The following is a 26,315-nucleotide window of genomic DNA, read 5'->3' on the forward strand; positions in this document are numbered from 1 at the left end:
TGCTATCATTATTGTGGGCAGGGGATTTCTGAGATTTTTATATTGTTGGATTTTAACGCTGTACATTGCCCGGAGTCACTGAGTGTGAGTTGGGCAGCCATATAAATCTATTAAATAAATAAATAAAAATCAGAATTTCATATTACAGCTGAATCCTGATGAATAGATCATATTAACTTCTTTCCAGTACCCTTTTATTCTGTTTGCTCTAATTAAGGAATGGAGTTGATTGAGGTCAGTCAGGTAGAATGAAACCTCTGAAATACTGCCTACCCTTCCTGAATATACCCAATTCTGCTTAGCTTCTGAGCTCAAAAGAATGTTAGTTAAGTGGAGACACATCTGGAAACAGTGACTTTGAAGGAATGGATATCTCTTTTGAAGAAAACAATATTGAAAATTGCAAAAAATAAAAATCTAGGTAATTAAATTTAATCTGGACAAAAACAGTAGTACAAACTATTATTATTTCCTAAGCGGTAATAGTGCTTTTGTCTTTATCTGAATTTGAATGAGAACAAAACAAGGCTGGGGGGTGGGATGGGGAGAGATACAGTGTACTAGATCAGAATAATGTAATATCTTGTGTGTAGGTGCACTCACTGGTTCTACTAGAATGATGATTTAAAGTAAACATGCAGGAAAAGTCACAAAAGGTTAATTTGCTATCAGCATGTATGTAAATCTAAATGAATCTAGAACACATTTGGACATTGGGCCAGGAAAACTTAAAAATAACATCATCATATAAACTATAGAACTATAGGTAAAGGTAAAGGTTACCCCGCACATGCGTGCTAGTTGTTTCCAACTCTAGGGGCCGGTGCTCATCTTCATTTCAAAGCCGAAGAGCCAGCGCTTGTCCGAGGACGTCTCCGTGATCATGTGGCCGGCATGACTAGATGCCAAAGGCGCACGAACACTGTTACCTTCCCACCGTAGTGGTCCCTATTTTTCTACTTGCATTTTTACGTCCTTTCGAACTGCTATGTTGGCAGAAGCTGGGACGAGTAACAGGCGCTCACTCTGTTACGCGGCACTCGGGATTCGACCCGCCAAACTGCCGACCTTCTGATCGACAAGCTCAGCGTCCTAACCCACTGAGCCACCGTGTCCCTTTTATAGGACTATAGTTCTATACAAAAGAAAATAGATGTAGCTCATGACCTTGATGTATATTATGGGTTTCCAGTACACCTACTTCAGGAAGGAAAGAGAGAAGAAAGATATCCATTCTGTACACTACAATGTAAGGTAGATAAAAGAGACAGAGACATGCATACAAGTGCGCACACATAAAGTTAAATTGAACATAGATGTACAAATTTCAGTTATCAAAAGGCAGGACAAGCAGTTCTTTAAAGAAGTGTATTTTTTTACTATCTCGTTTCTTTCTGATGTCCTTTAGAGCAGCCATTGTTGTGGATGCTATAACTGTGCAATAAATAAAATTCTTACTTTGCAAGCAGTACACTGCTTCCTTAAAACTCCATACAATATTTCAGAGTGTTTGTGTTCTTTTTCTTCCTTCTTTTTTAAAAAAAGATGCGCAAGCAGGAAGCTCACAGAAAAAAATAGCATTTTTTAAAAGTTTACCTCCAGATTTGAAATAGCAACCTTATGTACACAAAGCAAATATTATAAACATTTTGTTAATTATAAAAAGCTGCTTTAAAATGTCTAGAGAATATGGTAAGCATAGGTTCATTTGAAGGGGTAGTTCTTTTCTCTGCAAATTTGCCAGTGAGCTTCTGAGTTCACTGCTATAAACTGGAGCATGCTATCTGAAAGGAACAGGAATACTGGAAAAATGTACTTTGGAAGTAGAGCAGAAAAATAACTTTTGAAGTTGTTTTGATGGTAAGGGAATAATAGAGGGCAATACCACTTGTTTCGCTCCTCCAGAAACAGTTACTTGACTTTCTGGTGATAGGTAAACTGAGGAGTGCAGGTAAGAACTAAGATGTATTTTTCCCCTCCATTAAATTTCTTTATACCCTATGAAAGCACCCTCCTTGCTTAAACCCTGTTTGATCCTTTTGCCTTGTTCACATCAAACTGGCTCTCTTGAATAATGTCGGCATTGTTTTAATTTCTCCCAGTGAGCAATCTCACCTGATTTTGTACTGCAAATATTTTATAAAGCCAAATTTCTGTGTGCCAGCCCTCCCAGGGAAACCAGACAGGAAGCGCAACTAGATGAACTAATTCAACTTTATTGCAAGGCTACATGAACAGAATCTTGCAAGTCTGAATGTATGAATTTCCTGCAGTCACTTTTAACTGCCTGATCAATTAGGGCAGGTCCTTCCTAAGTTTTTCTTTGACTGCTCAGTGGCTGGCTGAATTGCCATCGTTTTGAACCTATTGTGCCTGAAGAAATGGATAGGGTCCTTAGTATTGTGAGCTTAGCTAACTGCTCTTTGAAATCCTGCCCCTTCTGGTTAATTAAAACTGTCCAGACATTGTTATGAGGGTAGGATTTAGCCTTGGGGAACTATTCCTTGAGTGAGGGGTTATTCCTCTGCTTCATCCCCTTTTTTATGGATTAAATTGATGAAGTGGATTATCCAGAACCCCTTCAGTTAGGCCCAGGAATAGGACAGAAACAGCATTGCTCACACTTAGATAATCTTCTCTCCGGGATGGAGTTTGGTGATGGAAGAAGCCTTTCATTACCATTGGCCATTGTAATCTTTCGGGCCAGCTCCATGTATTGGCAGTGGATGGCACAGTATTTTATTACTAGTCCTCCTTTTTCTGGGATCAGTCCCAGTTGATGAGGATTCAGGAGGAGAGATCCCACCCTTGGTCCCTACTTTGTGTGATTGAGAGGTTCTCCTAGATTCACACTCCTGTTCAAAGAACAGGTGGCAGTCAGGACTAGGAGGGCCTTTGCACAGCATTGTGTTGTGCACCAGTTGTGCTTGTTCCTGGACACATTGTTTCTTTCTTTCTTCTGTAATTTGACTAAATCTCTAAAAAGGTACAAGTTATCAATTTTGCTTTAGTTATTAGTTATTTGCTTTAGCTCTTTGGGGTGAGTAACTAAGAGTAGAGACAAAACTATATTGGTAGGGTGTGTGTATATATATATATATATATATATATATATATATATATATAAATAAAGGTGTATATATATATATATATATATATATATATATATATATATATATATATATATATATATATATATATATATATATATATATATATAAATAAAGGTAAAGGTAAAGGGTCCCCCGCACATGCGTGCTAGTCGTTTCCGACTCTAGGGGCCGGTGCTCATCTCCGTTTCAAAGCCGAAGAGCCAGCGCTTGTCCAAGGACGTCTCCGTGGTCATGTGGCCGGCATGACTGGACGCCAAAGGCGCATGGAACGCTGTTACCTTCCCACCGTAGTGGTCCCTATTTTTCTACTTGCATTTTTACGTGCTTTCGAACTGCTAGGTTGGCAGAAGCTGGGACGAGTAACAGGCGCTCACTCTGTTACGCGGCACTCAGGATTTGACCCGCCAAACTGCCAACCTTCTGATCGACAGGCTCAGCGTCCTAACCCACTGAGCCACCGCGTCCCTATATATATATATATATATATATGTTTTCGTAGATTCTCGCGGGTGTCTGTATGTGTAGATCTAGAGTCTCGGGTTTCTTCCCGCGTTCCTTTCATCTTCAGAAAGTTGTGGCGACGTTTCGACGAAATCCCATCCGTCATCATCAGGCCGGAGTGTTCCTCCTGCTGCTTCCAGGAGCAATGCGTGGTCTGGCTGTTCCTTTCCTTCCAACTGCCGGTGGGGCTGTGTTCTGACTGGGTGGAGGCGTGGCTGCTTTCTGATTGGGTGGGGGTGTCCTCCGATTGGGTGGAGGCGTGGTTGTCTTCTGATTGAGTGGAGGCGTGGCTGTCTTCTGATTGGGTGGATGCGTGGTTGTCTTCTGATTGGTTGGAGGCGTGGCTGTCTTCTGATTGGGTGGGGTGTGTTCTGAATGGGTGGGGTTTTTTGTTGTGTTGTAATATCCTGAGTGTTGTGATTTGGTGTCCTGAGGAGTGGGCTGTGTAGTGGCCTCCAGAGCTTTGGTTTGGCTCCGAGTTCGAGGACCTGCTATGTATCTCTGGTATGGGTCAGTCAGGTTCGTGTGTGCGTTCTTCTGCTTGGGTGATGGCACTTTTGCTTGACTTGTTCTGTCTTCTGTGTGGGGGAGTTTTTGTTCTGGGTGTGGATGAGTCTTGCTGGGGCTGGTGGCATTTGGGGTTGTTTGTTGGTTTTTTAAATCCTTGTTTGCTGAAATTCGTTTCTCTATCAATGCTGGTTTCCAAATGTCATGTAGGCGGGAGGTGTCGTCTCGCTTGTTCATACTGTCTGGGTGTTTTTCTATTTCAATGGCTTCTCTGATTATTCTGCTATTGAGATGTTCTATTTTGGCGATTGTTTTTGTACCTTCAAAATTGATGTTGTGTCCCGTAGTGTTTATGTGTTGTACTAGTGAAGATGTGTGATCTTTCTTCTGTACTGAGTTCTTATGTTCTTCTACACGTACCTCTATTCTTCTGTTAGTCTGTCCGATGTATGTTGCTGGACAGGAGGCGCATGGGATTTGGTATATGCCCTGGTTTTCCAGTTCTATTTTGTCTTTGGGATTTCTCAGGATGGTTGATATCTTTCTGTCAGTGTTAAATGCGGTTTTGATGTTATGTTTGCGTAGTACTTTACTGATTTTGTCGGTTGTTCCTTTTATGTAGGGCAAGATGGCTCGTCCGTTGTTCTGTTCTTCTTCTTGGATGTTTTTCTGTTTCGGAGTCCCCTGCTGAATCATATTGGTGATTTTGTTTTTTTGGAACTTGTTTGCTGTCAATATGTCTGTCAGGGTGTGTAGTTCTGTTTGTATATGTGTTTTATCTGCAAGGCGTCTGGTTCTTGTTATTAGTGTTTTGGCTACTGAATTTATTTGTGCTGGGTGATGATGTGATTGCGCATTGAGGTAACGGTTGGTGTGCGTTTTCTTTCGGTAGACTGTGTGTCCTAGGGTGCCGTTTTGTTTTTTGTATATAAGTACATCCAGGAAAGGTAGCTGGTTGTTTGTTTCAATCTCCATGGTGAATTTTATTTTGGGATGTAGGCTGTTCAGGTGTGTTAGGAAGTTTTCTAGCTCCTTTCTTCCGTGGGGCCAGATCACGAAGGTGTCATCCACATATCTGAGCCACAGTTTTGGTTTGTTTGTAGTCTTTTCCAGAGCGTTAGTTTCAAATTCTTCCATGAAAAGGTTGGCGATAACTGGTGATAGAGGGGATCCCATTGGTGCGCCTTCTATTTGTTTGTATCTCTGGCCTCTGTGTATGAAGTATGTGTTTGATAAGCAGTGTTCTGCTAGTTCTATAATATGGTTTGGTGGTTGGTATTTGCTTCTTATTGTTGATAGAGCTTCTTGGACTGGCCCCTGGGTGAATAGTGATACCACATCGAAGCTGACTAGCAAGTCTTTTTGGTCTATCTGTAGATTTTTCACTAATCAGAAGACAGCCACGCCTCCACTCAATCAGAAGACAACCACGCCTCCACCCAATCGGAGGACACCCCCACCCAGTCAGAAAGCAGCCACGCCTCCACCCAGTCAGAACACAGCCCCACCGGCAGTTGGAAGGAAAGGAACAGCCAGACCACGCATTGCTCCTGGAAGCAGCAGGAGGAACACTCCGGCCTGATGATGACGGATGGGATTTCGTCGAAACGTCGCCACAACTTTCTGAAGATGAAAGGAACGCGGGAAGAAACCCGAGACTCTAGATCTACATATATATATATATATATATATATATATATATATATATATATATATATATATATATATATATATATGTTAGTACATTTTTATATCCAAATTTTCTCATAGACCTTATTAATGTATTATATAAGTATATACTATTTTTGAGAAAAATATATGAATATTTAATCTGTATTTATAATGTCCCAGCTTTGAAATGAACACCTAATATTAGAACCATCATTAAAAAAGCACAACAAAGAATGTTCTTCCTGTGTCAACTCAGAAAGTTCAGACTGGCCCAGGACCTGTTGATACAGTTTTACAGAGGAATTATTGAGTCTGTCATTTGTCTATAGCTGCCTGGTTTGGTACAGCAACCAAACAGGACAGGTACAGACTTCAGTGGATAGTTGTTGTTGTTGTTGTTAGTTGCGAAGTCGTGTCCGACCCATCACGACCCTATGGACAATGTTCCTCCAGGCCTTCCTGTCCTCTACCATCTTCTGGAGTCCATTTAAGCTCACGCCTACTGCTTCAGTGACTCCATCCAGCCACCTCATTCTCTGTTGTCCCCTTCTTCTATTGCCCTCAATCTTTCCCAGCATTAGGCTCTTCTCCAGTGAGTCCTTCCTTCTCATTAGGTGGCCAAACTATTTGAGTTTTAGCTTCAGGATCTGGCCTTCTAAAGAGCAGTCAGGGTTGATCTCCTCTAGGACTGACCGGTTTGATCGCCTTGCAGTCCAAGGAACTCGCAGGAGTCTTCTCCAGCACCATAATTCAAAGGCTTCAATTCTTTGGCGCTCAGCCTTTCTTATGGTCCAGCTTTCACTGCCATACATTGCAACTGGGAAGACCATAGCTTTGACTATACGCACTTTTGTTGACAGGGTGATGTCTCTGCTTTTTAGTGTGCTGTCTAGATTTGCCATGGCTTTCCTCCCAAGGAGCAAGCGTCTTTTAATTTCTTGGCTATAGTCCCCATCTGCAGTGATCTTGGAGCCCAGGAAAATAAAATCTGTCACTACCTCCATTTCTTCCCCATCTATTTGCCAGGAATTGAGAGGGCTGGATGCCATGATCTTGGTTTTCTTAATGTTTAGTTTCAACCCAACTTTTGCACTCTCCTTCTTCACTCGCAACAAGAGGCTCTTTAGTTCCTCTTCACTTTCTGCCATTAGAGTGGTATCATCTGCATATCTTAGGTTGTTGATGTTTCTTCTGGCAATCTTAATTCCAACTTTTGATTCATCTAGCCCTGCCTTTCTCATGATGTGCTCTGCATATAAGTTAAATAGGCAGGGCGACAGTATACAGCCTTGCCAGACTCCTTTCCCAATTTTGAACCAATCAGTGGTTCCATGTCCAGTTCTCACTGTTGCTTCTTGACCCGCATATAGGTTTCTCAAGAGACAAATAAGATGGTCTGGTACTCCCATCTCTTTAAGAACTTGCCACAGTTTGTTATGATCCACACAATCAAAGGCTTTAGCATAGTCAATGAGGTAGAAGTAGATGTTTTTCTGGAACTCTCTAGCTTTCTCCATGATCCAGCATATGTTGGCAATTTGATCTCTAGTTCCTCTGCCTCTTTGAAATCCTGCCTGTACTTCTGGTAGTTCTCGATCCACATACATCTGGAGTCTAGCTTGTAGAATTTTAAGCATAACTTTACTAGCATGAGAAATGAGTGCAATGGTGCGATAGTTTGAACATTCTTTGGCACTGCCTTTCTTTGGAATTGGAATGTAAACTGATCTTTTCCAATCCTGTGGCCACTGTTGAGTTTTCCAAATTTGCTGGCAAATTGAGTGTAGCACAGTGGATAGTTAGGCCTGCAGAAAAAAAGAAAGAAAGAAAAAACAGTTGCAACCATCCTGCCTTCCTTTGAGGATCTGTATATGGTACTGTATGAGCCAGAAAGAGATCTGAGAAAATATCTACAACTGTATTACTATTATCCTTCTCATCTTTTTTACTACCTTCTCCTATTGGTAGTTTATAATTATATTAATTTGTTGTTTGTATGTACACTGAGAATTTATGCACTGGAGACAAATTCCTTGTATGTCCAATCACAGTTGGCATTCTACTCTACTCTACTCTACTGTACTCTACTCTACTCTACTCTACTCTACTCTACTCTACTCCTATTCTATTCTACTCTACTCTACTCCTATTCTATTCTATTCTATTCTATTCTATTCTATTCTATTCTATTCTATTCTATTCTATTCTATTCTATTCTATTCTATTCTGCAAACAAGAAAATATTCATCAGGTAGATTAGACTGGCACACAGGGATAAAGTTAGTGTCATTCCAATACATAATTCTATGGGAAATGACAATTATGACCGAGCTTTCCTCTTTGTGAAATTTTAATGATTGTCATTACTGATAGTAAATTATGTCATCTTTAAACATATTTCACAACTGAAAATAGAGACAAACGTGCCATAAGCTTGTTCTTGTACTAAAGACAGATGCCTAATTTTAGTCTTCCTTTCCTTTCATGTCACCTGTACACTGTCTGAGGGCTCTGCTGAATCTGCTCCATTTATTTAATTCTAGACTTAAGAACTGAGATTTAAAAGTAAGTGATGGGTATGTCATGCAGTGTTGAAAGACTTAAGAGCCAGGGATTTTATAAATTTCATTTTCAAGGTCCTGTGCGCCTGGTCCTTGACTTTCAAGTTCCTAATAATAGTTTAATCCTAAATTTTAAAGATTTTACTTGCACAATGCTTTTTCACCTATGTCTTTGAAAGTGGATGTCTTATTAATTTAATAGGGAGAAGATATTGTTGCAAATTCCATACATTTTTTTCTAAAATGGTTTTAAAGTATATAGAGATGTCATTTTACTAAATGTTCAAAAAGCAAATATATTTAAACAAAATTGTTGGCAGCTTTCATTCATCCAGAAATAACTGTTGCTTTAAATTTAATCCAATGTTATTTGACATCTTCAGAAATGGACACAGTTGGCACTAGCATTAACTGTGGAAATGCATTGTTGGCCACTGCAGATTTTTAAAAAGTGGAATGTAATTAGAATTAGAATTCTTGTAATATTTTGGAAGTTGGATTCTATAATACCCATAGCCTTGTGTTTAAACTATTCAAGATAGAAGGGAAGCAACCTATAATCCTATTCAATAGGTGCTGTTTTATTTTTGTGATTATGAATGATATATTTTAAAGCATATAACTGGTTCACCTGCAAGGGTTTTTCCTCCTATAGTGTAATGTAATATAAAAATTGCCTTGAGAGACAGGGCAGAGATGCTGCCTAGAGAACAATCAGAAAAAAGGAGAGGGGGACCCTGCAGCAGCATAACAGGCAGAAAAAGAAACTTAGAATGGATCTCTCCCCCCCCTCCCCCTTCAAAATTATCAGCCTGTAAAAAGCATTTTGTACTTTTCAGACATGGAAGATTCTGTTCATGTAGCCTTACAATGAAATAAAATTAACTCATCTGGTCTGCTTCCTGTCTGTTCTACTTGGGAAGAGTGACACATAATTAGCTGCAATTAGCTTGTGTTTGCTGGTTGGAATAGAAAATACTGTTTAAAGTAAGGAACGAGCAAGAGGGCAACCTTATTGCAGACTATGGGTAACTATGAAGAGTAGATTAAATTACTCTTATTGGCAGGTGCTGAGAAAAATCCCGATGGATTTCACTACTTTTATACAGCCAATGGCAACAACAACTTTTATTTTAGGTATGAGACCACCAGGAAATCATAGTACTTTAAGTTTGATGTGGCAAGTGAACAACATTTTTTTTTGAAGACAGTAATCCACTGCTCCACTCTTGAAGAAAATGACATATATATGATTCTGTGGTCACCAGAAATTTGGCTTAAATCGAAGGAAGTGTTGCCTTTTCAAAAGGGCATCTGTCACTCTTCTTTTCTTCTCTCTTTCCCTTGCATCACTTCCATCCAGTTTCTTCCTTTCATTTTAGTCTTTTCCTGGTATGAATATCCATCTTTTTACCTCAACTTTATTCCCCCTCCCCCGCCTGTTTTGCTCTTTCTGTTAGAAGGAGGGATCCACTTATGTTTGTCCATATATGTGAGAAACGGTGTTATAGTCAGATGAAATCATTTTGTAAACTGGGTACCTCTTTTTCCAGTCAGTGGGATTTGATATTGCTAGCCTAAAAAGGACTGTCCCGTCCAAGTTCTTTTTTTTCCCTGAATCAATGTTTTGATTCTTCCTAGAAAGGGTTTCAAAGATTTGCTTAAACTCAGATTCCTCTTCCTTTTGGGCAAAACCCATAATACAAGTTATTACCAAATATATTGCTACCCAGTTGCTATAGCCAGGATTCAGATATACTGCTGAACCAGGATTCAGGTACCGAGACAATGCATTTATCTGGATTACTAACCAGTCTGAATGCTTTCGGGGGGGGGGGGGGGAAGGCAGAATATAAATTGATTGAATAATCACAAAAACCATATATTCCAACATTTCATAGTTGAAAATTGACTTGTTATTTTAACCCCCTTGTTCCACAGCAGTCTGATTTCATAACACAGAGACAAAATTACGCATTGGTGAAGGGTCTGCTCTGTTTGCTTACTGTGAAATTGTTATGAACTGATTCAAAATAGAATTTGAACTGTTAAGAATAAGCCTAATGAACATGTGAAATAATAATACTCTGTGCACTGCAGTGTGCTTTAGTTACAATTGTATAAATGCTTACAAATTAAGAACTGGTATGTTCAGTGGGTGGGGCTTACTATCTAATAAAAAAGTCTTCAGTGTTTGAGGGTTTCTAGAAAGGAAACGCCTCTGCTCCTCTACTTGAAAATTCTGTTGTTGGAAAAGGGAAGAGAACTGGTTCTTTAAGATTATTAGCAATATAAGAATGTATGGTAACTGGATCTTAATTAGACATTCTCCACACTAAAAGCATTAGAAACCCAGGACTGCTATTTATCACTGGGGAGAGAGGGAGGGAGGGAGGAAGCATATATAGAGAGCAATATGTTAAACAATGCAACACTTTTAGAACTTGATCTTCAAAAATAATTTCAAGCATCGAAGAACAGCAACCATTTTTAGGCATTTGTTTCATAAAAGGAGCAGTCATAATGCTCTTCTACCAGAATCGAAAATCTGTGTACTGTATAATACAGTCTCTATGTTTGTTTTCTCTTGGCTGAGATTCCTCAATGAATGCCATAAACTGATGAATGTGTAAAAATAAGCATACACCACTAGATAACCAATGAACAAATGGAAGCATAGAGAAAGTTGATTTTAGATCAACAAAACCTGGAATACATTGATGTAAAATCAGTAATTTGGTGTAATACAAAATCCATCCTGTTTTTATCCATCATTTCCTTCTAAAGAAAACAGATGTTACTTCAGATGGGGAAAAAAATTATATCTGAAAAATTCTATCAAATGAAAAATCTCTTTAGAACAGTTAGAGCAAAATCTGTCTCAGGTAATACTGGGATGTGCTCTAAGAATGGAGCTGACATTGAGATAGGTGTGAAGAATAACCCTCAATTGCGTGTGTATGATTGTAGGTGGTCACATCTATTCAGAGTCAAACCTTGTTTGGGGCAAAATGTAGTTTTAATGTGATACTTTTCTTGGAAAATATTTTGATGAAAATGTAAATATTCTTTAACTACTACCTAAAATATATATTCCAATGGTTTATTTAGTTTTTTTTCTGTTTTATGTAAAAGTCCATTGAACCGTGAAGTTTCCTTATGTTTAATTGCATTAAATGCCAAAATGAATAATACCATTATTACTGTCTGAATATATTTTCTCTAAGTTGGAGAACATTAGTGGAAGAATGCAAAAAGGTGTGAACATATATTGAGAACATATGTCTATTTCTTAGCAGTTTGAATTTTATTGATATATATGATTTAGATCTGTTATAATGTATCAAATAATGAACACCGTAACTTTAAAAAAAAGAATAGTGTCAGAAACCAAACTGAACTTTTTGTCATAATGTTCTCCAAATATTCTGTGAAATTATTTTTGACAAGTTAATTTATGGAATGAGAAAGCCATCATTATGCCATTAGGAGAGGGGGAAAATTGTAGGCTAAAAGAACAAAGAAAGGGTAAGAAAGAACATAGCTAACTTGGATAAATTCAAGGATCCAGGGTCAGATGAATTATGTCCTAGGAAAGTGTCACCTAAACATTTTCAACCCAGTGCTTCTATACTGTATAAACCACTATGCCTTTGCTCACTATCTACTTGCTAGTGCTTCCTATTATGCATGTAAATATGAGTAATATTTGACATAAGATTTTTCAATAATTGTACCAATTACTTTTATCATGCCCTTTTAATTGCATTTAGATTACAGTACGTACTATTCATTAACATACACAGATTTAGTAAAGTAAATAAAATGAGATTTATTATAAGATGCTAGTATGATCCTTGAGCTTGGTAGTTTTCACTTAATTTCATAATATCTGGAGAAAACCTGGATAGTAGCATTCCTAAATGACTAAATTAATAATATCCAAATGATTTTGATGCTTCATTAGCATGTAATTCACTGAACTAATAGTAATTCAAAGATATAAGAAGATGAAAAATAAATACAAAGAAGCTTTGCTTTCCCCCATGGAGTGGAAATTTCACATTTTAGCCACATAGTTTGACATTGACTACTGTAAAAGATTTGCCTTGATTCTTCATCATTCTGTTGCTCAATTATTTCTTCTTGCAGATCAAGTAATTGGACTTCCACTGTGCAAATGAACAGATTTGTAAACCAAACAAGTATTTTCAAATCAATTCAATCTTTAAATCAAATCTCAAAGTCATTCTTTAGTGTGTATAGATGGAAGCAAACATCTATCAAAATCTGAGTAGGATGTTTCATGAAATTCATGCTGAGAAACCATGCAAAAACTCTTCTACCAGTGTTATGTTTGAATAACTTCTGCTTCCCAATGGAGTTAGATTAAATTGATTAAATTGCAGTTATCACCTTGATATTGCATATGTTGCATATTCATTATTCTCTATGCAAATATTGAATTTTATCATATAATTCAGGGTCAGCAGACAGCAGAAATGGAACCCAAATACTCCAATAAAAATTTGTAGTCATATTAACACCCTCTGAAAGTCTGTAGCACTTCAGTGACAAACATTGTCCTAGAGTATTGATGAAACTAGGATAAATGATTACTGAACCATGCTCAATAGTGTTTGACACCTCTTGGACAATTAGGAGGTCCCAGAAAACTGGAGAAAAGTATACAATTTCCTTACCTTCAAAAAGGTGAAGGAACACCTGAAAATTATAGATGACAAAATCAAAGTGTTCAAACAGATGATAATGATGATTTTGTGTCTCTGTGTATATGTGTGTGTATGTGCCTTTGAGTCAGTGTAGACTCCTTGGCTGGACAAGTCATTGCACTTTTCTTGGCAAGATTTCTGAAAAGGTTTTCCCAAGTTCACCAGGTTGGCTTTGTGCCTATGATGGAACTAGAATTCAAGATTCTTCTGTTTTCTAGTTTGATATCTGAACTACTACACTAAACTGGCTGTAAAACAGAGTATTAAATGACAATTTTTTGAACACTTGGAAAGGAATGTAATAGTTAATATGATGCAAGATGGGTATGTCAAAACAAGTAGTGCTAGATTAATTTTAAAAGATGGGGAGGGGACTGCTTTGGACTTAATATACCTTGACTTCACGAAAGCTTTCAACAGTCTCTTAATATATTGTCACTAGTAAAATAGTAAAATATGGGATAGATTATACAACTGTTAAAATGAATTCATAATTGGCTAAATTATCATATTCAAAAAGTATTCATAACTGGCTCCAAACCAGATTGGAAGCTATAATTAAGTAGATCAACAATTGTATTAATTATGTGGTTGAAAAGAGTGATTATCAAATCTGCAGAGGAACACAGCAAAGCTCTGAAAAAAATATTTAATAAAATAAATAGTCATAAACAGTGGATTGAAATGAACAGGATCAGATTTAATGGGGGGAAAAATGTCTGGAATTTGGATAACAAAAATGAGAGGGATATGTACAGGTTGGAGAGGCCACATGCAGGAGTAGTAAAAGTGAAAAGTATTTGATGTCTTTTCACCCCTAAGTTAAACATAAGCAAGTAGAGTGATGCAGTTGACAAAAAGGCAAATGCTACATTGGAGAGAACATAAAAAAAAAAAACAACCCAGAGGATAGCAGTAAGGTGCCATCATTACAGCAACTTTCAGTTTGGCTATTTCTATCTCATTTTTCATTTATACTTTTGCATTTAGATATCTAATGAATATTTAATTTTTCAGACTTCTCCCTTCAATATGTATACAGATCCTCTTGTCCTGAACGACAAGGAGGAATTATTTCAATTTCTTCTAAATGTGGTATCCTTTAGGCACCAGAGACCTGTGATTCAAATGAATTGGTTAATCAGGTTCATCAGTAATCGTATTTATAGCTGTGAAAGTAAAAAAAAGAGAGCAAATATCACATTTATTGCATTGTTATGGATTTAACAAATATGCTGGTCATACAACTGAAATCTGTATGCTTCTTTTTTATATAGGTGTGCCAAGAAAAGAAAGCATGATTGAAAGAAAATGACTCCTTTGATCCTGATGACCCCATTCTTTGTTTCTTCATTCTCAGTCTTAAATACTTGGACAGCTTCTTGCAAAAGTGATGCAGTGCTAACTTGACAGTGAAATTCTACAAACATTTATTCCCTGACTACCAGGTCTTTTTATGTATGATGGTAAGTTTTATTAAACTGTTTGAAGTAGCAGGCTTCTCAGTTTCGGTGTGCAGATAGTGGAAAGATCACCAAATAAATCAGAGTTGTTGCATGTTCTGCTAGAGTATATGAAACCCAAACTATTTTTTGACTGAACAGAGTTATTTTTATAAACAGACTTTTTCAAATCACTGTAAAATACAAATAAAATAGGATTTATTGAGGCAAATAACTATGAGGCTTTGCTGTTGTTGTTGTTAGCTGCGAAGTCGTGTCCGACCCATCGCGACCCCATGGACAACATTCCTCCAGGCCTTCCTGTCCTCCACCATCCCCTGGAGTCCACCCAAGCTCACGCCTACTGCTTCAGTGACTCCATCCAGCCACCTCATTCTCTGTGGTCGCCTTCTTCTATTGCCCTCGATCTTTCCCAGCATTAGGCTCTTCTCCAGTGAGTCCTTCCTTCTCATTAGGTGGCCAAAGTATTTGAGTTTTAGCTTCAGGATCTGGCCTTCTAAAGAGCAGTCAGGGTTGATCTCCTCTAGGACTGACCGGTTGGATCGCCTTGCAGTCCAAGGGACTCTCAGGAGTCTTCTCCAGCACCATAGTTCAAAGGCCTCAATTCTTTGGCGCTCAGCCTTTCTTATGGTCCAACTTTCACTGCCATACATTGCAACTGGGAAGACCATAGCTTTGACTATACGCACTTTTGTTGACAGGGTGATGTCTCTGCTTTTTAGTGTGCTGTCTAGATTTGCCATGACTGCTACTGTGGGATAATTAGTTTCTTTCCTTTTTCTTCATTACACCTTCCATTCTTCTCCCTTCCATAAAACTGAATCATACTCAGATATTATGTTTGTTTATTTATTTGTTTCATATATCTACCCATCTCACATACATCACTGTTCTTTATGGAAACATTTTTGAAAATGCTTATTCAAGAAGCAAGTTGTAAGTGACGGGTCACCTTGACCCTGGTTGCCTAGATGAATGAGAACTCTTTCGGAATGATGAGATGATGCAAATATTTATACTAAATAAAAAAATAATTTATGATACTATATTTTGATTGTGCCTTTAGAATACTGCAATACTGATCTTGCAAAACAACAAAATGAAAACCTTCATAGTTTGCAGATGTGGGCCCCAGGCTACAAGAGAAGAAACAATAAACTGCAAAATCTGACAGGCTTATTGAATTAGTGTTAGTAAAAAAAATGTTAGTGTATGGGTGTATCAACAGTACAGGTAGTCCTTGACTTATGACCAGTCACTTAGCAACCATTTAAAGTTATGATGGAACACGCCCAAAACTACTTATGACCCTGTTCCAGAGTTCCCAAAAATATTTTCATAGTCACATGACTGTATTTTGAGTGCTTGGCAATAGGCTAACCTTTATGGCTAATGACAGCATAAATGTGATCACATGACCATGTTTTATGATTTTTTTAAAAAATCAGTTTCCAGGGTTTTTTAATGGTTTCTATTAAAAAAAACCTCCTATAGGAATATATTGATTCACTTAACAACCACAGTGTTAAATTAACAACCAGCACAAAAATATTGTAAAATTAGATCTGGTCATGTAGGTGTCTTGATTTATGACCACTATGAAATACGATGAAAATTCCAGGTTTTATTGGGGTCATAAATCAAGCAACCTTATTGTTGATATCATGCAACAGAATCCTATTATTTTTGTTTAAAAAAGCAAATTACTATATAAAATGTTGGACTTTTCTGGTTAAACAGAGTGACAGGTGTAGAATATGCTACATAAGTGGTTCCCCATTGGCTCATTATTTCAGATTGACCGAAGGTGGGCAAAAAAGCTGTGGGAGCAGGAGTGACTTCTGACTTCCTGCTAACTTTCCCATTTAGTTTCCTTCTGGGAATCTGGCAGGAAGCATTGGAGATCTCCCCTTCCCTTCCCTTCCCTTCCCTTCCCTTCCCTTCCCTTCCCTTCCCTTCCCTTCCCTTCCCTTCCCAGCAGCAGATAACTGGCTACTGCTAAGTGGAGGAGAGAGCAAAGAATTGTAAAACTGGCTAGCAACTGTCATGAACATTGAAAATGGAGATTGCATGGCTGCGAAAGTTATGTAACAGCAGTCAATAATACTGAAGCAGCCACAACTTTTCCAAATTTCATTCCCTCAGGAGTCATGTGTTCTGGATTTTGGACATTTTCTGAAGCATCTCGTTTCAAAAATTGTTGCCCTACAATGCATCATTTTATCCAGTGCAAAGTCATGTTAATGAGAGTTTTAGTATTATATAGATTTATATTTGTGGCTTCAAATCGGTCTTGATTTCTGATGACTCCCTGGACGAGTCTCTGCAATTTTCTAGGCAACATTTTCAGAAATGCCTTTCCATTGCTTTATTCCTAGGGCTGAGAGAATGACTGAATGACCCAAGGTCACTCAGCTGGATTTTGTGTCTAAGGCAGGACAATAATTTATAATCTCCCCATTTCTATGCCCATTTTTTTAATCTCTGGTTTAGTTTTGCTTTGTTGTATTTTTTTTCCTTTTTTTGAAATTTGTATTTTAACATTATGAATAAAATAAAGACACTTATAAAAAAAGAAATATTTTACATACTATGTGTGCCTGCAAATTTAAAATGCTAACATTTCAAATCTTATTTGTAAACAACAGTGCACCTCTGAATATTTACCATTCATTTGTTCTTCTGTTACTAACATTTGATGACTTTATGTAATCCTGAAAGCAAAACAGAAAGTTTAAGATGATGGTGGCTATATTGCTATTAGTTATATATAGGAGAAAATGTATTTATGGTTAATGATTTGAAATGTAGGTTTAATGATTATAGATTGAATTCTAGTATATAGTGGAAACACCAGGCTGTTTTTATGTGTGCCATGTCTTCATTAGTACTTTGCTTAGCCAGCCTTATTGACATATAATTTTTCGAATGGGCCATTTGTGAGGATAGTACTATACTAAAAAACAACATCCAGATTAATTATGCATTCATTAAACAAGTTTTTCTCTAGGGCCCACCTTGATTGTGTGACTTTTGAAATAACAATTCATGGAAGATGAACCATGTTTCTTTCTATTGCATATTTTTATTTTAAATATTGACCAGCACAGCATATTCATAGTCCTCATTTTTCATTCTCTTTTTCCTGTGTATCACTCACTGAAAAGTAGTGGCTTGCTAGCTGTTTCCCTAATACATCAGTTCTCTTGCAACATAATTTTGAGCATTATTATTTTTTGAGGTAAACTTGAAAAATAGAGTTGTAATGCTATACCACTAGACAAATTTGTTTCATTTTTGGAAAAAGAAAATACTCCAGCTCAGTTTTTGTGCCATGCTCAGAAACTCTGCAGAGGGAAAGAAATTCAGAGATCACTGACATGGAATTTTTTAAAAAACCTTGCTCTTGAAAATTATGTTCTAGTCAATTATTTTAAATACTAAATGTACTTGTAAATATGATAACAAAGTTTTACATGTCAAGAATATTTTTGGCGGGCTATTATTCTGTTCAGCTTAGATGTTTTCTAAGGCTCTTTTTCAACTATCTGTTTCCTAATGGCCTAGTTTTCATAACTGTGTTCAAGATAAACATCCATCTAGTCAAGTGTCCTAGACTAAGGCTGTTTAGGCAGCCTTACACTTAATTAATCTTGATTATATTGTGAATTTCATGCTATATATAGTATACTTTTTTTTCTTTTTCTTTTTCTTTTTTTACTGTTTGGAAGTTTCTGTCATTTAACTGTCTAGCACTGAGGTCATAGCTTTGATGGATTTTAACCGCCCTTTTATTTATAAATATAATGAATGTGATCATTTCCATCCATATTTCTGATTATGTTGTTCTTTGGAAGTGTATGTTTTAGACATCTTTTTTTTCCTTTTTGATTTGTTTTTTTTTAAATACTGACCTTATCCTGAAACTTGCCTATTTTTAAATGCTAATTAGATCACCAAGTAGGGATGAGCCTTATACATAGTGGGAAAAGAAATGCCATGGGTCCTGAAGGGAAGAATTATTGCTTATCACCAATAATGTAAGGGATTCCAGTGTTGTTGCTGTTGTTGTTGAGTCATTATGTGGGATTGCAGTGGATGTGCTAATTGTGTTGTAGAAAAAATAAGCATAATATTTTCTCCACAAAACGGATAAAATGCATTTTCTTGAATGTTCCCCTTCCCAACAAACAGTCACATGCTCAGTGGGAGGGTAGTGCTCAGTTCCTTAGCAACAACGGGGTGTATCTGCTCAGCTATAGAAGCTTACTAGTTATGCTTGGACCCGCTGCTATCTCTCAGCCTACAATGGCTTGCAGGACTCTTTTGAGGATAAACTGCTGGTGGAAGGATCTATTATATCAGCTTGAAATTCATGGGACAAGTGGGTGGGGAATAAAAATGCATTAAAATAATAGCTACTAAGGCATTTTTATGCAATTAACAGTCACCTTGAATCATATTAATACACACCTACAACTGTTTACATGAGCCATTTGTTTTTGTTTGTAATTTTCATCCTTGTTCAGAATGCCACTTCTATCATTTTTCCCCCGTAGGCAGCCTCACAGAAATAATTTGCTGAGTTTCACAGCCAGCATTCTCCTCAATGTCCCAAAATACTGGAAATAACTTAGAATCAGGCTAGCTGGCAACTTTTCCTAAATACTTTCTCTCTTTCCTGTGTGGCATGACATGAATCTCTAATTTCTTTTCTTTAGTGTTTTTTTTCCCCAAGCTGGCAGCCATATGAACCATTTAGCTTTTATTTTTGGCATTGTTGATTCTTTTTATTCTATATTTATTTAAAACCATATACATTTGAGTAATTATTTCAAGTGGTTTACAAAAATGAGAGCTAACAGGTTTATATAAAGAGGTACAAACATAAAAATACAGCCATGCTTCATTTGCTAAATTACCCTTTAAATGGGATATAAATTAGTATAGTTAATCTTGCTGGTTGAAGTTAAAAATATTTTAAAAACTAACACGTGAAAGCAGTCGACAGATTAGCACTCCTGTTTAAATTTTTAATATCCTTAATTATAGACCCTCTAATACTAGTCTGACCGAGAATGAACTACATGCTGTAGATCAGTGCTGTTCATTAATCAGCCAGTTGACCAATTTAGTGAAGTAAAGCACTCTAGCGCCCACAAGAAAAGTTCATTCTGTACTATCTTTTTTTGTTGGGAAACAGAGCAGAGAACAAAGTCCAGGAAACGCATTTAATTCCTCTGTTGGAAAGAAAGACAATGAATAGCACGGAAACCTGCTTTGCCAGAATCTATTTTATGCTGCTTTTAATTGTATTATCAGATTTGCAGATATACCTTTCACAAAACCACTTTTCTTTTGATGTGTGTATGAAGTATTTTGAAACAATTTATTTTGATCCCAATAGAGAACTATAGCATTTGCCCTTGACTGGCATGGCAAATGAAGAAAAATATTAATACACAATCCAGTGAAGTAACTTCAAATGGTACCTTCTCTAATCCCATTTAGAAATAGCTGTTTATGTTTTGTGTAATGTATTGGGATTTCACTTGAACTGTTTTCATGTGTCTTTTGAATGCTGCTTAAGGTTGAGGTGTCTGTGTAACAGACTAGCCAGACATGCAGTCTCCAAGAAGATCATTGGGTGATTTGGGGTGGGAATGGGTTCCTTTATACCTATTGGCTGCTGCCTAGTGGCCAACCCTATAAGTAGCTGTGCAGAACCCTCTGATTCAGTTCTGTTCCTGTTTGCCTCAATAAAGAAATGTTCCAGTTTGAAACCTCTCGTCTTGCTTCCTGCCTCCAAAGAACTCACTACACAACATATTGGTAGCTTCTATTTACTACCTTTTACATATATAAAATATACAATAAAAATGGTTCATAAAAGTAGCCCAAGTGGTCAAAAAGGAAACCATAATTCTGTGAGACTAAAAATGAAGACAAAATATTGATGAACAGATCAAGAAATGAGGAAAAGGTTGAATAAATTAAGTTTACCAAAGTACAAACATGCAACTTAGCATAATTTTTTGCAGTCACAACTCAACAAGTAATCCAAGTACATTTTATGCTGGTACTGTTCTTCTTGATTATAATGTCTTTCAAAAAGATTGACTTTGCTATTATTGTATTGCCTCTTTTTATATTCTTCTCTTCATGGATAGGTAGGGTTTTTGATGTCAGAGCAATGATTTGTTTATTCTTGAATTTTAAGAAAATGTTATAGATTATATAATATCAGGCTCAAAAGCATTTGAGTTATATACACTAATTTTGCTCATTACTGTAAGATCCCTAAACTAGTATATCTTCAAAAAGGTAATAATTCCTTTCACTTAATGTCAGTTAAAGCTCTTTAATATTATGCATAGAGAAATCAGGGGAGACCTTGATATGCCATCATATGAATAAATAAGTTTATTGCAGAAACACATGGCATTAAATGCCTATAGTGTGCCTATAGTGAACAGCTTGAGTCTATGAGTATCTAATAGTTTTATACCTTTTATTGAGAGAAACTGCAGCTGAGATGGTATGCATACTATTGTTATGCAGAATCCAAAACCCAAGTCCAAAGTAACAAAGGAAATTGCAGAAGGAAGGAACAGTCAATGATGTAAAGAGCAAGGCACTGAATGGCCATTTGCATTACCTTCTATGAAGTATTCCTTTTTATTCCTTTAATGAAGTACAATAAATGACTTGCCGATGTGGAGATTTTTTTTTGTAATGTAAAATTTTTAACAGTATGATATTGGAGGAAAAAGTCTGAGAAGGCAATTATTCATAAATACCTAAATGCAAACATCAATAAAGTAAATTAAAACTTGAATATAAATATCAAAAAAAATATTTCCATTTCCTTTTCTAAAACAAATGCCTGGGATCTTATGGATTGTGTGCTATTTCCAATCACAATATTTTCTGGGGTACCAGCAGGACTGACCTAACTGGTTAGCAAGGCTAGCTCTTCTGAGAAAGATTCACTTATCATAGGATTTAGTAGAATGACCAGATTGTTTGGGGTACCTTGACAAAGTTTGACATCTTCTGGACATGACTCAGAAAAATTACTATTGATTTACCTCTGGCTTTGAGCGGTGTCAAGATGGTTAATATTACTAATAGGTAGGACTTAGATGCATCAGAATTGTAGCTTCCTGACAATACTTAGTTAATGGTTAATTACAAAGGTGGCAGAATCTGATTCTTACACTGATGTGTAATTCCACATAGAAAGAGGCCAATGCAAAAAGAGTAGCACAAGTACTCCGCAACAACTGGAACCTGAATTTTGATTGTAAATTGTTGCAGTTTGTAAGTTGAGATGCCACATGACCAGACTCAATTTTATGACCATTTTCTCCATGGTAATTAAGCAAGTCACTGTGGTTGTTAAGCAAACCATGTGGTCTTAACTGTGAACCCATTTTATCCAATGGGTGCTTTTTTGGCAGAAAATTGCAAAAAACCTCACAAAATATGATCATATGACAGTGCGATGTTGCAACTGATCCTAAATTCAAGCCAATTGCCAAGTGTCCATAATGGGATCACGTGACTTTGTGGGTGGTCCGGCAGTGGTAACTTGGGGACAGGTCGTAAGTAAATTTTCAAGTCCATCACTCATGTTTTAAACATTTCCCAATGGGACCATTGCAGTGCATTCTGTTTGGGTGATTCTTGAAAAGCATTCAGAGGCTTCAGTTGGCCCAGAATGCAGTGGCATATGCAGTACTGGATGGACTGCAGTGTGCCCACATAATATCACTGCTATACAAGTTGCAGTGGCTCCCAGTAGCATTCCCAGTGCCATTTAACATGCTGACTGTCATATTTAAAGTCCTATATTGAATAGGGCATGGTTTTTGGAGCATCAGCTTCTCCCTATGATTTCTGCTCTTCCTACTAGGCCTGGCAGAGAAGTCTTGCTCCTGTTTTTTTTTAAATTCCATTTATATCCCGCCCTTCTCCGAAGACTCAGGGCGGCTTACAAGCTTAGCAGTAGCCTTCATTCTATGTATATGCCTGCTTATTAGGGCTTTCACACACACACCCCAAGCGGCATTATTACAAAGTCAGCTTAATTGCCCCCAACAATCTGGGTCCTCATTTTACCTACCTCGGAAGGATAGAAGGCTGAGTCAACCTTTTATTTTTTGTTCTTTTAGCAGGATAGTGATGGTGGATTTTTAATGAAGGGGACTTGACCTAAGTTTTTCTTTGTTTACTTTAGGATTGTTATTATTTATTTTTGTTAAAAACGCAGAATTCTTTGGATAGATGGTAGCCTCATAAATTTAGACAATACATACATAGATATTCGCTTAAGCAGATAAGCATATTACACCGTTAAATTCCATTCCCAGTATTTTCCAGTATGGAAGTGAAATTGCAACATTTTATATTAGCTATAATAATCCTAGTAGTGGCAGGAAAGCCATCAAATCTGCAAAGTTCTTCAGCCCCCTCCCTCCCCATACTTTGAAGCTATCTGAGTGGATTAGCTGCCTTGAAGTGAATCTGCCCTTTAATTTTTGGATCAGCTTTGATGGATGGTTCAATTGAAGCCCTATCAAATCAAGCCCTCTTTTGAAGCTTTGCAGAATCCAAAGTGCATGCTTGTTCCTGGAGTTGGCAGATTTTGTTTCTGGTTGTGTATTTATTTATTTATTTTAAGGGCCAGATAGCATTAGCCAAGGCAGCAGGAAGGCAGCCAAGGCAGCCCAGATTATATAGAGGTGTTCCTGGCTTCTCAGAAGTCAGAGCAAGGAGTCATTCATCCATTGTGCCATTTTTAAAGGCAATATACCAATGTAATAAATAAATTATTTTCTTATCTTTATTCAGTTACATGACACCTTTTTAAAACTTGAACTTTTGTCTTCAGACAGAATCTTCTTTTTCTCCATTTTTCACATACAAAACATCTAAAACCCCAACTGCAATTACACATGTGCTGGCCTCAATGGTGAATATGCTAGCCTTGCATTAACTGAATTTTGGATCTCTTTAAATGCAATTCGATATCAGTTTACAACTCACACTGAATCGAATAAAGCATTATTTGAGCTGACATTTATCTTAATCTACCTGTATTTTTAAAAGGATAGAAGTGGATTAAAACTATGTGGGATACATTAATGCAAATGATGTAATCTAGATAAGACATTAGAAATCTTAGGAGTCTAAGAGATCCATTGTCTCAGCCCTTGTGCAAGATACTTCCCTTTACAAAATTTTACATGGACATTTCTGGGATATTTGAAATTTGAATTGAAGAACTGGAATCTCCAATAATGCCCCAACAATAGATTTATGTCCTTAATTAAATGGTATCAACAGATCTGAGATTAAAATTTAAAAAAAATAAAAAATATTTAGAATGGATTGAATTCCCCAAAGCCCATATTTGAAATGATGCATATCAGATTTTCTGGGAGGTGGAAAAAAAAGCATTCACTAATCATATGATATGATCATGTGATCATTGGCATCTTTGGGTGATAATGTATATAAACAGATTTATGGGGAAATCTTTAAATGTTGAAGATGGTAATGTTATGTACGCTGATGATACCCAACTTTTTCTTTCCACCCCGAACCAACCCAGTGATGCCCTCTCCGTGATGTCCCGATGCCTGGAGGCGGTTCAGGTCTGGATGGGGAGAAACAGGCTTCGTCTCAATCCCGCCAAGACTGAGTGGCTGTGCATATCGGCATCTCGGGTTAACCAAGTTATTCCATCCTTAATGATGGGGGGTGAGGTGTTACCCCCCGTCGATAGGGCTCGCAACTTGGGCGTCCTCCTGGATTCACGGCTCAATTTTGAAGACCATATAGGAGCCGTGACCAGGGGGGCTTTTGCCCAGGTTCGCCTGGTGCGCCAGTTGCGTCCCTATCTGGACCGAGACGCCCTACGCACAGTTACTCATGCGCTTGTGACCTCCCGTTTGGACTACTGTAACGCTCTCTACATGGGGCTGCCCTTGAAGACCACTCGGAGGCTTCAACTGGTGCAGAATGCAGCCGCGCGAGTTGTAATGGGGGTTTCCCAATACTCCCATGTAACACCTCTACTCCGTGAGCTGCATTGGCTTCCGGTTGCCCTCCGGGTGAAATTCAAGGTGCTGGTTATCACCTATAAAGCCCTACATGGCCTGGGTCCGGGATATCTGAGGGAACACCTGCTGCCGGCATCAAATGCCCTTCGCCCAGTGCGCTCCCACAGGGAGGGTCTGCTCAGGGTCCCGCCGGTAAGAGACTGCCGGCGGGTGACACCCAGGGATAGGGCCTTCTCGGTGGGAGCGCCTGCCCTCTGGAACCAGCTGCCGGTGGAGCTGAGAACTGCCCCCGACCTTCGATCATTCCGCCGGGGCCTGAAGACCTGGCTCTTCGAGCTCTCGGGCCCAGACTGAGGAGGAATTTTTAATTTGGGGTTCTTTTTAACTGACTACAGGGTTAATTTAATATTTTTTAATTTGGTTCTTAATTTTTGTATTCTGGATTTTTAATTCCCTGTAAACCGCCCTGAGTCCTCAGGGAATAGGGCGGTATATAAATATAACTAAATAAATAAATAAATATACCAAAGCTTTGGAAATTGCTTATCAGGAATTATGTTTGCAAACCATAAGTCTGGGTTGGCTAAAAGAGTCATCTTGATAAATTGGAAATATATCATTTTATATGTTAAAGAATGGTTGTTTGAAATGTGTTATCTATTTTGGAAAAGAAAATAATTTCTACTAATCAACAGATAAAACAATAAATATTGTTATGGCAGGGATTTTGCAATGTTTAACATTTACATTTTGTTCTGATTTTGTATTGAATACAGGAGCGCATATATTAGTAAATCAGTGACTATTGATAAGCAAGAAATATAATAAGATAGATTTTTTTCTCTTTCTCTTTTATTTTTAGTTTGTATTATTTATCTGGAGTTAATTCTTTTGATTTCTATTAATTTTTTCTTTAAATTTAAAGATTCTTTTGATAGTTGTGTATGTTAAGAATATTAAATAAAAATGCTTACAGAAAAAAAGAATAATATAGTAGTGAGAAAATACCAAGAAGCTTCATGATTATTAAAACTGAGATTAGTCATGTAAAGAAACATGAATGAGATATCTGTACATCATTTAAACCCCTTTCAAACCCCAGTGATACTGATGGCCCTATTTTCTCTCCCTTTTAGCCAGAAATTGTTGGTAAACATCAGCTCACCTAACAGAAAATTTTAATTTTCTTGGAGGGTATCTATTACAAAATTCTAATTTTTATGTCATTTTAAAAAGTTGATTGTTTTTTATTACATGTTGGGTTGTGAGCTCATGAGACCATTTCTGTAACTTTATCTAACTTCCTGTCCAAAGTAATAATGGTAGTCTTGTGGATACTGAAGATTTCAAGCCTGTTGGTGTTCAGAGAACTTGATGTCAAATTGGTTGTGTTTGAAGTAAACATGGGTCTATTTTAAATTATATTTCTACTGCATAGGTGCAAGCATTAATGACTCCATAGATCTGATTCAGGTTGATTACAAAATTCAGCTGTGTATTTTGACAGATCTAGCTCCCTGATTTTCCTTTCCCTGTAACGATAAGCAGCTCTTTTGTTGCAGTTTAGGTTGTTTTAAATTTCTAACTTGGTTAAGAAGGGGATTACTCTCTGTTGGTCATTGGTCTGTAGCTGAGCAGAATTTCTTGTTGTTTTCCTCTACTATGCAATGGATTATGCTGATATTTCACATATTCT

The 26,315-nt window shown here is 37.3% G+C and overlaps 1 protein-coding gene across 2 annotated transcripts in view; it reads left to right on the plus strand.

Annotated features, from left to right (window-relative positions):
• Positions 1–26,315, plus strand: part of CHRM3 (cholinergic receptor muscarinic 3) — a 252,654-nt gene that overhangs the window by 39,209 nt on the left and 187,130 nt on the right. For both annotated transcript variants that reach the window (XM_083349911.1, XM_083349910.1), the window contains exon 2: positions 14,364–14,552. The gene's annotated coding sequence lies outside the window, so the exon portion shown is untranslated. The remainder of the gene's footprint in view (positions 1–14,363; positions 14,553–26,315) is intronic.

Source organism: Vipera ursinii, assembly GCF_947247035.1.
Source record: "Vipera ursinii genome assembly, chromosome: 1".
Taxonomy (NCBI): domain Eukaryota; kingdom Metazoa; phylum Chordata; class Lepidosauria; order Squamata; family Viperidae; genus Vipera; species Vipera ursinii.